Here is a 10,838-nt window from a genome sequence, read left to right on the forward strand (position 1 = left end):
GTGCATCCTTCTGTGGGGCTCCACCTTCCCTGCAAGAGCCACATCCCCGCGGGGAGCTGCTGGCAGGTGCTTGGCTGACAGACCCAGGCTCTCAGGGACCTGCTCCTTCCCAGGAGAGCCACCTCCGGGCCGAGCTCCAGCGTGCACCCTGGCAGGGCTGCAGGATCTCCCGCAGTCAGCAGATGCCAGCAAAGAGCCGCTCTGCAGCCACCGGCGCTGCCGGGGGCCGGGGGTGGCCGGGGGTGGCCGGGGTGGCCGGGGGTGGCCGGGGGTGGCCGGGGATGGCCGGGGACCCCCACCCTGGGCACCTCCTGCCCCAGCCCACGTCCGGCTGGGCGCTGCCTGCCGAGGAACAGAGCTTTGTGGGATTCGGGGGGCTTTGCCACCAGCTGGGAACCCCCAGGCTCAGCCCACGGGTTGAAGCAGCTGCGGCTGCTGCAGAGCTGGTGGCACCGATCGGGGAGCAGGACGGGATGACCTGGCTCATCTCAGCACGCAGGGGACACTGCCGCTGCCGCTGCCGCTCAGCCTGCTGGTTATGAGTGTCACAGTGTGGTTTGGGTGGGAAGGGACCTTAAAAACCATCTAATCCAACCCCCCTGCCACAGCAGGGACAGCTCTGCTAAACCAGGCTGTTGGAAGCCCCCATCCAACCTGGCCGTGATGCCCAGCATCTCCTCTGGGAAACTCTATCCTGTGTCTCACCACCGCCCTTGTAAAAATATTCCCTCTTTATCTGGGCTAAGAGGGCACGGAGGAGGAATCCTCACCTCTTCTCACTGCTCAGTTATTCTGGGCTCTGGGCTGGCCCCCGCGCTGGTTTTCGGGGGGCGGTGTCCAACAGGATCCTCCCACATGCCCTGACTCTCTGCTCAGCACCAGGGCACAAACCTTACCCTCCTCCTAACCCACCCTCCTCTTCCTCACCCAATTCTTCTCCTAAGGACTTGGGAGGCACCTTCTGCTCCCTCCCAGCTTGGCAGGCGTGTGTGACGCCCGTGCTCCACAACAAGAGCTATTTTTACCCTTAAAATATTCATGCTCCCCCGGCTCAGCCTCGTGCACTCCCCGTGTCCCCAGCTCCTGGCTGGCTCCCCGTGCAGCTGGGATCAGGCTCTGCCTGTGTCCCCAAGCACCCTGCAGCCGGGGGGGATGCAGGAGGAGCCCACCCACTGCCCCACACAAAGCTCTTTTTCCAACCCAACAAATAGCTGGAACTTGTTTTACGGGAGGATGTACACATCTACATATGGTTCCTGCTATTTTCCCTTCCCTCCTTGCTATTTCCCCTTCCTCATGGTCTTCTCAGGTGTCTCAAGTCAGCTCAGGTCTGCCCAGGGGAGCAGTGCTGGCAGCTTTGACAGGTCTTTTTGATGGTCAGGGAAGGGTGCTGGACTTGGAAAAGCCTCAGTTCCTTGGATTCGGGTGCCAGGAAGGGTCTGTGATCACTCCCCATCCTCTCCTGGGCTGCTGGACACTGTGTGCCTCGAGGGAGCTTAGCACAGTCCCAAGCCCGGGGTGCTGCTGCCCACGGGACACAAACTGCCCATTTCAGTGCTGCTTTGAGGGGCACCCCAAGACAAACACCAGGGCAGCAGCTTGAACCCACAAGGCTCCAGGAAGGCTGAGCATGGGGATCCATCCCTCTGTATTCCAGGGCTGATCCTCCAGGCATGATCCTTAGGGGTCTTTTGCAGGGGTTGGAGGGGCTGCAGAAAGGGCATGGGGGCATCATCCCTGCTGTGAGCTCCCCATCCAGCTCATGGCATCTCCAAAGGAACCCCTGGCATGAGGGGGATGGCAGGGATGGCAGGGATGGCAGCAGTGGCCCCCCAGGGGAAGGACAGCCCTGACCATCCCCCTGCCCCAGGCTGGCCCCCACTCACCTCTGTACAGCCCTTTGCTCCTCTCCAAAGGGAGGTTTTAATTTACCCTCTTGGCTGGCGAAACCCTATCCCGAGCAATTCCCCAGCCGTTCCTCCGAATCGCAGTAACTACCTCATTACTTTGATATTAATAGAATTCATATGGCCTGGAGAAGATAATTGAAATTAGCCCTGTGGCAAGGGGGAGCTGAGGGGTGGGGGGGCTGAGCTGTGGCAGGGGGTGAGCCCTGACCCCTGGCTGGATCCTGGCCTCCAGAGTGGGTCCATCCACAGGGATGAAGCATTGCCTGTGGTTTGTCCAGCTGTACAAAAGTGGGAAGCAGGATGGATTGTCCATCCTGGTGACTCTGAGGATGCCCACCCAGCCCTGCCCCAGCTCTCAGGCCATTGACCCTCTCGTCATCCCCTGTCTTGTCCCAGCTCCAGACCAGGGCATGCAGTAACCCCAATCAGCATCTCCTGCCCTGGGGCTATTGCCGTTCTTTCTGGGGGAAAAAGGTTCATTATCAGCCAAAGCACAAAGGCAGACGGCGAGTGGCTGTCACAGGCATGGCACCGCCCGGCAGGACCACGACAGAGCCGTCCTGCCCCGGCTCCCTGCGGCTCCCACCCCACCTGCTCCCCGTCAGATGGGAGCTGACCCCCACAAAGGCCCGGGCCGCGTCTGCCACCCTTGGGCTTTGCCCTGACACGTGTCACCTTAACCTCTTCCTCGGGACCAGCTGCTGCCAGGGACCCTCCTTTGTGGCCCCGGCGGGCGGCAGACGAGTGTCCCCATCTGGCCGGCGAGGGCTCGTCTGTTGGAGACCCCTGCCCTGGCTGATAACGGCATTAACCCCACCCTGCCCGCTCCCACCCCCTCAACTGTCACCGAGAGCCCCAGGTCCCAGGGACTGCATCCCACAGAGACTCAGCACATCCTCACTCACCCCTGGCACCTCAGGGGGACCCGGGGATCCCTGGCTGCACCTCTGACCCTGCCTGAGGGTATCCCGAGCATCCCTTCCTGCACCTCCAGCCTCCTCTGTCTGCAGCATCGGGGCAGGACAAGGCAGGACAAGGAATTTGCCTCCAGGGGCTTCAAAAAATTCCCGCACACCTGTGACTGCAGGTGGGGTGAGTGCAGCCCTGGGGCTCAGGACCAGCACAGGGGCTCCCTGTGCTGAACCCCATCTCTCTGCCCCTTGTTTGGTCCAGCACCGAGCTCCCATGGGAAGTGGGGGATGCTGCAGCACCCTGGGGTGCCCAACACGCAGGGGATCATCAGGGATGGGATGTGAGGAGCAGCAGGGTCAGGCCCTGGAGCACGACAGGAGAAGGAACAGGGGAGTGTTGGATGAATTTGGTGAGGGAGCCGAGGCAGAGCTGGCATTCCCTGGCTGCCCCGTCAGCGAAATCCCCGGGCCAGGGCAAGGCAGGCGAGGCTCCCCCAGCGAGATCCCCTCCCTGCCCAGCCACCGTCCCCGGGGAGGCCTTATCTGCCGCTAATGCTTCGCAGCAGCCTCCCTCCCCAAAGCTTGAGGGCTTGGCAAGATGCTCCGAGACTGCATTTGCTCCAAATGGATTGTGTCAGGGGGAGAACAAAGCACTGGAGAGTTTTCAAAGCGGAGTTGTGATCGCAGCCCGCAGCAGGGGCGGCCGGTCCCCTCTGGTGGCACCTCTCAGGGGACACTCTGGGGTCCAGGCTCGGCCCCAAAACCCAGCAGTGCCCAAAAACCCCTCAGCTCAGTGCCCCAGCCCTGCTCCTGCCATTCCCCAGTGGTGTCCAGGCAGGGGCCATTCAACAAGTGCTGGCCAGAAGACAACAGCTCCATTTTCACCAAAAAATGTTCTGCTGCAAAATCTGGCCTTGCTCCAGCTGCAAATGAAAAAATCAGGCTGTTTTTTTTTCTTTTTCTTTCCTGTTGCAGAGTTTCTTGGAAAGCTGGTATGGAGCAGGCGTTGGAGCAAACGCTGACCTTGGCATCATGCCCTTGCCCACTTGTTTCCCCATCCCTGGTGCAGGAAGCTCCAGTCAAAGCAGCTGACAGAGCAGATTTTTTTTCTCTAACACCCTCAAGAGCTTGGGCAGAAAAAGGGAAATATTCTCTCCTCTGTTGATCTGAGCATAAATTGCAGTAACAGTCAGGAGGGGTGACAGTGTGGATCTTCCCTTGCCCAGCCTGTGCTCCTTTGGAGCCCTTTGGAAAGATGGATATAGATGATGCCAGGACTGGCCCAGGGCTCCATGGCCACATGGTGCATGGACCAAGGTGTGCTCCGTGCTCATGGTGAGGTATTCCTCACAGGGAGCCATGCCTGTCAGGAAGGGCTGGGACAGAAGAAGGAACCAAGGAATAAGACCAGAAAGTCATGTTGGCTTGGCTTTCCCTCAGATGCTCAGAAAAAAATAGTGTCAGCAGTGAGTAAGCTCCTGGAGGTATGTGAAATCATAATTGAGGAATGTTGAGAAAACAGCAAAATCCCACATTTTAAAGAATTTGTGGGGGAAAAATATCCCGAGCAAACTCCAAGCAAAAGCAAGTGTGGATCTCAGAGCCTTAGTGATGGGCAGAGTGATGAAAGGGAGCGGGTTCAGCAACTGAACATATTTCAGGGAGCTAAGGGATACCTGCAGGATTGCATCAGGGATGGGGAAAAAGGAAAGCCAATGCTGGGGCAGAGGCTCTCTGCTGCAGGACACTCACAGGGCACCACGTGGCCCCACAGCAGTGGGGTAAAAGAACCCACAGGAGATCCCAGAGGTTCTCCCAGTGCATTCCCAACCCCTGGGAAGTGTCACAGGCATGAGGACTGCTCTGGACAAGTGTCACAGAGAATCTGGGGAAACAATAGAGCTGCCCAAAGCCAGGCTCTGTGAGTGCCTGGCTCACACACTGTCACATCGTGAGGGACAGAACCATCTGTGCCACTTGAGCAGGAGGGACAGGGCAGGGGCTGAGCCAGGAGGCTCTGATATCCCCACGGCAAGAGAGGTGCAGAGCAAGTGAGGAGCCTTCTGCAGAAGGCATGGGGTGGTTCACTGAGAGCCAGAGGGGGAAGAGGGGGGAAATCAAGCAAAATGTCAGAAGCTCAAATTCAGAAGCTCAAAGGAAAAGGAGGTGTGTGTGTCCTGTGGGGAGATGCTGAGAAGGGAAGAGAAGCTCAGGGGGACAGTGCTGGATGGTGGGGTTGGGGTGTGGGGTCCTGCCCATCAGTGCTGGGGATCAAAACCAACCCCAGCCTCCTAGCCCTCCTGGAAAGGCCCAGACACCTGGCCAGGGAGGGGAGCTGGGATCAAAGGCTGGGATGAACAGTCCTGGTGAAAATGCTGGAAAACAACAGAGCCAAACTCCAAACAGCAGAGAAATGGCAGCAGAGTGAACTTTGACCGGGTGTCCATGTAAACAGGGCTGTGAAACCTTCCCCTGCACGCTGGAGAGAGCCAGAGGGCAGGGAAAAGCCAGATGGAAACCCAACATAAACCCATGTGAGTACCACAGCTGCCAGCAGGGCCTCAGGCTTCTGCCCCAGCACAGCAGCACCACGAGCTGCATCAGGTGAGATCAGGGCACAGCTGGGGATGGGAATTCATCCCTGGAGATACAGCCTCCCCTGCCCTCTGGGACAGCACCTCCTGCCTGGCAGTACCCCATGGAGTGCGAGCTGGGCACCAAGCCATGGCTGAAGAGACCCAGGTGGGAACAGGGACTCTGTGCTGGAAGCCAAACAAGTGTGAAACAGCAACAAAAAATGTTATTTTGTTATCACAGATAAATCAAACAATCCAACCCGTTCAGTGCACCCTTCAAGGCGTGTGCACTGCGTCAGACAGAAATGATGCAATAAGGAATAGCAGTGCCAAAGGGGCTCCCAGCCCACACCGAGGGCAAGCACAGGTAGGAGCACCAAACCTGCCCTTCCCGTGGCTGAAGGCACTGCAGTGGTGCTGCAGTGGTGATCCTGCACAGTGACAGCTGTCATTGAAGGGATGCTGCTCCTGACACATTCCCAGCGCTTCCCTCTGCAGGTGCACCCTGCCCACAGCTCTGGGAAGGAGCAAAGCCCCTGGCAGAGATGGGCTCAGCTTTGGCTTCCTGCTGGATCCTCACTGGGCTAAAAGAGCTAAAAGCAACAAGGAAATGCCCGTAGGGACTGTGGGACAGGGAGTCAGGGGACATCCTCTGGTGTTACCATCTGTGCGGCTGCAGATTTCCCCACAAACTGTCCTGGCCCCACAGAGCTCTTTGCCTTTGCCAGGGAGGATGAACAAAGAGGTTTTACATAATCCCACATGATCTGCATAATGCACAGCCCCAAAACCTGCTGCTCTCCCCTGCCACAACCCAAGGAGCCACTGGATGTTCTTCTCTCTTCTCAGCCTGATTCCTCTTCCCTGGCTGTGTATCACTGCTAGGAGTGAAACTTGTGTTGAGCAGCTCTGCCAGGCCCCCAGGGGTGGGTACCCACAGCCCAGCATGTTTGGGGTGCTGCTGGAGGCACCCACATCCCAAAAGGAAGCTTTTGCTCCAGCTGTGAACATCACACAGTCAACTGGGGAGAGAAAAAACAAGAAATCGTGTGGAGACATTTTCACAGGACACTTGGAGGGTGCCCATGACTCATCCTGCAAGGTCTTCACTTCTACTCCCCCATCACCTCTATCCCACCCCCAGGGCAGGAAAATCCTCCTGGAGCTCAGGTGCTGAGCTTTAGCTGGATCCAAGCATTTCAGAGCCACAAAATACTGCTGCCTCAAGCAAGGAAAGAAACCACCTCTGGGTGATTGCTGGTTTTGCTTAAAAATACAAAAGCAAAGCAAAAATTAAGGCCCAGCAGTCACTACAGGCAGTGGCTGTGGTGCAGTGCCTGGATGTGTTTGCAGGGCTGGGAATGGAATATTGAGCACAGCCCTTTCCCTCAGTGATGCTGTGACAGATACACCATGCAGTGGTGCCACATGGAAGTGGCCAGGCACAAAATCACCAGAAATAATCACCCAGAAATCACCCCATAGGGAAAATCCATCCAGTTGGGAATCACCTTGGGATTCTCCCAAGCTCCTGCTCACCACAGGATGGGCACAAGCTGAGCCGGCAGCATCTCAGCATCTCCAACCGACTCCAATGGCACCACCCGTAGGCTCCAAAATGTTGGGGAAAAAATAAATATAGCTGAAAGGAGACTCAGAGATCGAAGGGAAATGGCCATTAGCAACCCTCCATCTGCAGTAAAGAGCCAGCCATGTCCGGCACTCCGCATCTAATGGGTTTTTAATATTCTCGTGGCACGCACTGGGGTATAGATGGGAAGAGACACTTGGAGGTCTTGCATGAGCACCAGTACTCGGGGGGCTGCTCACAGAGTTCAGGCTCTTCCTTTCCCTGCCAGCTGCCTCAGAGATGTAGATGTTTCAATTATTCTGTCAAGCTGCATATTCCAAATTGAGGCCAGAGAAGTGTCTCTGTCTTATATAGAAAGAAAGGAAAAAATATATCCCTAAAAGGAAAAGAAATGAACTCAGAAATTAATAAGGCTGATTGACAATGCTGCTTTGGAAACTCTGGTACCATATGGCATCCTTGAATGGCTGCAGTGCTGTTAGGATGGAGCTGACCAGCTGGAGAGTTACTGTGGGTTGTTTGTAATTGTAATAATGGATATCAGATGGCTGGTGTGGAGCAGTTTATAAATGAGAACAGACAATGAGCCGCACTGTTTGTCAGGAAATCATTGCTGATATGGGCTTTGTGCTCCCCACCACTCCCGGGTGGAGCTGGCTGCTCCCAGAGCACCCTGTGCTGCCTTGGGTCCGGCTCCGGCCTGGAAAGGCACAATCCAGGGCAGGTACTGCACCACCGATCCAGGAGGGTGGTCCAGCCAGGAGAACTTCCAAAAAATCCCCCTCACCCTCCTGGTGCTATGGGCAGAGCCCCAGATACAACTGGGAGATGGCAGCAAGTCTGATGTCCTTCTGCTGAAGGTGTGCACTGCAGCCAACGGGCCGCTCTGAGGAAGCCAAAGCAAACGGGGACCTGTCCAGGATCCACCAGAGCCTCTGGAGCCAGGCAGGATCACAGGGCTGCTGGGGGCTCAGATACTGACACTTCCAGATTGGTTTTTGTGCCGAACAGCCGGAAAAATAATGACATTTCGGAATTTGCCAGTTAATGGATTTTTTTTTTTTTTTTAAGTCAGTAACAGTGAAATTCATTATTTCAACTTCTGCTGATCTCCAGCTCTACAGTTTAGCACATAAAGTGAAGCCTGAGTTTGGAACTAAACTGTCACACACTTGCTCACTCCTCTTTTCCAGAATGAGCTTCCATCCAAATTAACACAGGACATTGCCCAGCTGGAATGTCCCCTTTCTCCAGCTGAAGCCACCCTGTGCCTGGCAGCCTGGGGCAGCAGCCCCAGTCCAGAGGACCCAGGGCAGGAGAAGGCTGGGAGAGAAGGCTGCCTTCAAGGCTCAGCTATTACAACCATCGTTAATTCTTAATTCTGGATTATTTTTTACTGTAAAAGCTATTAAAACAGAAGTGATAACCAAACTGCATTGTGCATATTCCCTCATCACCATCAGGTGATGTTGCAGGGCAGGATGGGCACACCCACGTGTCCTTTCACACTCAAACCCAAAACAGCTCCAGCAGGTTTTATTTCAGGATCACCAGCCCCTGGGCAGGGCTGGAGGGGGTCCTGGCACTGCTGCACCTCCTCCCTGCTTGCCTTCAGGCTGATGGCATCTCTGGTGAGGGGTCCAGGGAGCGGCCAGCCGGCAGCAGGCAGAGCTTTCTAGGAAAGCCATCTCTGTGGGAAGGAGGCCAGGCCTGGGGCTGCAGCCAGGGCACGTGCCAAGCACGGGCAGAGCATCCACGAGCTGCCATGCCCCTCTGCAGGGCATCTCTGCAGCCTGGAAACGCTCCCACCGCTCCTCCTGGCTGCACAGAGACACTGCGGGTACTGAGGGTGGTCTGGGAACCCCCAGCCAGGCAGCAGCTCCCTGTGCCCTCCTGTGTCCAGTGCAAGGGAACAGCCTAAAGGGGGTCATATCCAACTCATCTCCCTCACAGAACTCCTCCCTCAGCTCCATCATTTTCAGCCCTTGCTACCTGTAACAGAATTGCTGCTCTCTGGTTTGGTTTGGATAAGAAATTAAATCTCTCATATGTATTCTACATAAATTATAAATTCATATTTAAATGTTTTATATTCTTATATATAAAGATTTCTTTTATACTATTCTTCTGTAGTATAAAAATATTCCTTGGAAAGCCAGGGTGCACAAATCCTCACACAAAGCCCTTGGTGAATCTGGACACAGGCAGGGCAAAGTGACTCAAGTCCATGGCCAAAATAAGCAGGCAGGAAACCTTCCTCTAATCCATCACCCCTAACCGAGCTCTGTGGTTAATTCCCTGAAGAAATACTGAGTCCTGCTCCCTGCCATGTCTGCAAACATTCCAGTTTATATGGGCCAAGGCTCTTCCTCAAAACTCCAGTATTTCTTTTTTCCAGTTCAGAGAGGATTATTTGAATCTGCCTATTTGCAACCTTGATTTTTAGGCTTTCGTGTAAAATGCAATTTAGGCATTAATTTTAATAGAATAAATTACAGTTCTGCCTTATATATGTCAGCCACTACTTAGGGGAAATTATCACCCCATTACCATGCACCAAACATCGTAATTAAGTTTTAATTTATTTGTAAAGGGGTGCTGAGGTGTGATGTGGACACAAGAGTGCCTCTCTGGAGCTGGGCCTGGCAAGCAAGAGGGCTGATGGCATTCTCCAGACCCTCCATGTTGTCCTGTCCCCACAGACCTGCCAGCGACCCCATCACATCCTCCCAGTTTAGCCTGAAGTTGTCACACAGTAGAAACCCCCGTCTTTCTCCAGCTGACCTCATCAGCAAAGTGAGCTAATTGTAGGAGGGAAGAGGGGCCCTTCCTGCCGGGTGACGGCTGTCCCCGTGCTGGTGACATCCCCAGCCCCGCTCCCAGCGCTCCCCGTGTGACTCGGGCGGCGCAGATGAATTTCTTACCGCTCGCTATCACCTTTTAAATCACCGCGACTGCAAGCCCTGACAAGCACTGTCAGCAGAGCCAACGCAAAGAGGGCTGGGTTTCAAAAGAAGAGGTATTCAGCACGAACCCGTACACAAAGTCGCTCGTTTTTCCGGCACAGCCACTCTGGAAAGGCGGAGCAGCCCGGGCTGGCTGCAGCCCTTCCCTGGCACCCGAGCATCCCGCACTTCATGTGGTTTAATGAGCTCAGCTTGCCTCGCCGTCACTTTTGGGGCGATGTGTTTGATCAGTCCCCATCACCCCCGTCCCGTGGCGGGCCCCATGGCAGCCGGGCTGCCGTCGTGGTTGGTTTTTGTTTTACAGGGGAGCGGAGCGTTCCCACATCCTCCCCCAGCCCGGCTCCCACCCCCGCACTGCCGCTGTCAGTGGCTTCGCTGTGCCCTGCCCCAAAGCGCTGTCACTCTGTCACCCCACGGCGGTGGCACCCCTCAGGCAGGGTGTGATGTTTGTAGGATCTGTGTGCTCCTGGAGGGATGGATTTAGGATTCCCAGCTCTGCTCCAAGCCCTGGTGTATCCCTAGCCCATCAGCACTCTATGTCGCCTTTCTCCCCTACCATGGGAGGTTGAAAAATCACCAAGAATCTGCTGGAGGGAGTTGAAAGTCCAAAGTAGGAGCCAGCTGAGCTCCAGGACAGGCAGATGGTGGCTATGAGCATGGACACTGCACCCCAAAATCCTCTGGGAAAAGTGCACCCAGAGCCAGAGGCAGGACTGTGAGGGGATCAGCACCACAGCCAAGAGAGGAGTCATCCCGAGCTGGGAGGATGAGGATGGAAGCACAGTACCAGGGATGAAGGTGCATTAGGAGCAGAGGGCTGAAATAAAATCCAGCAGGGGGTGATGGTAGAAGTTGTGAGCTGCAAAACACACCAAAAATTCCTT

Source organism: Oenanthe melanoleuca, chromosome 20 (genome assembly GCF_029582105.1).
Source record: "Oenanthe melanoleuca isolate GR-GAL-2019-014 chromosome 20, OMel1.0, whole genome shotgun sequence".
In the NCBI taxonomy this organism is placed as follows: domain Eukaryota; kingdom Metazoa; phylum Chordata; class Aves; order Passeriformes; family Muscicapidae; genus Oenanthe; species Oenanthe melanoleuca.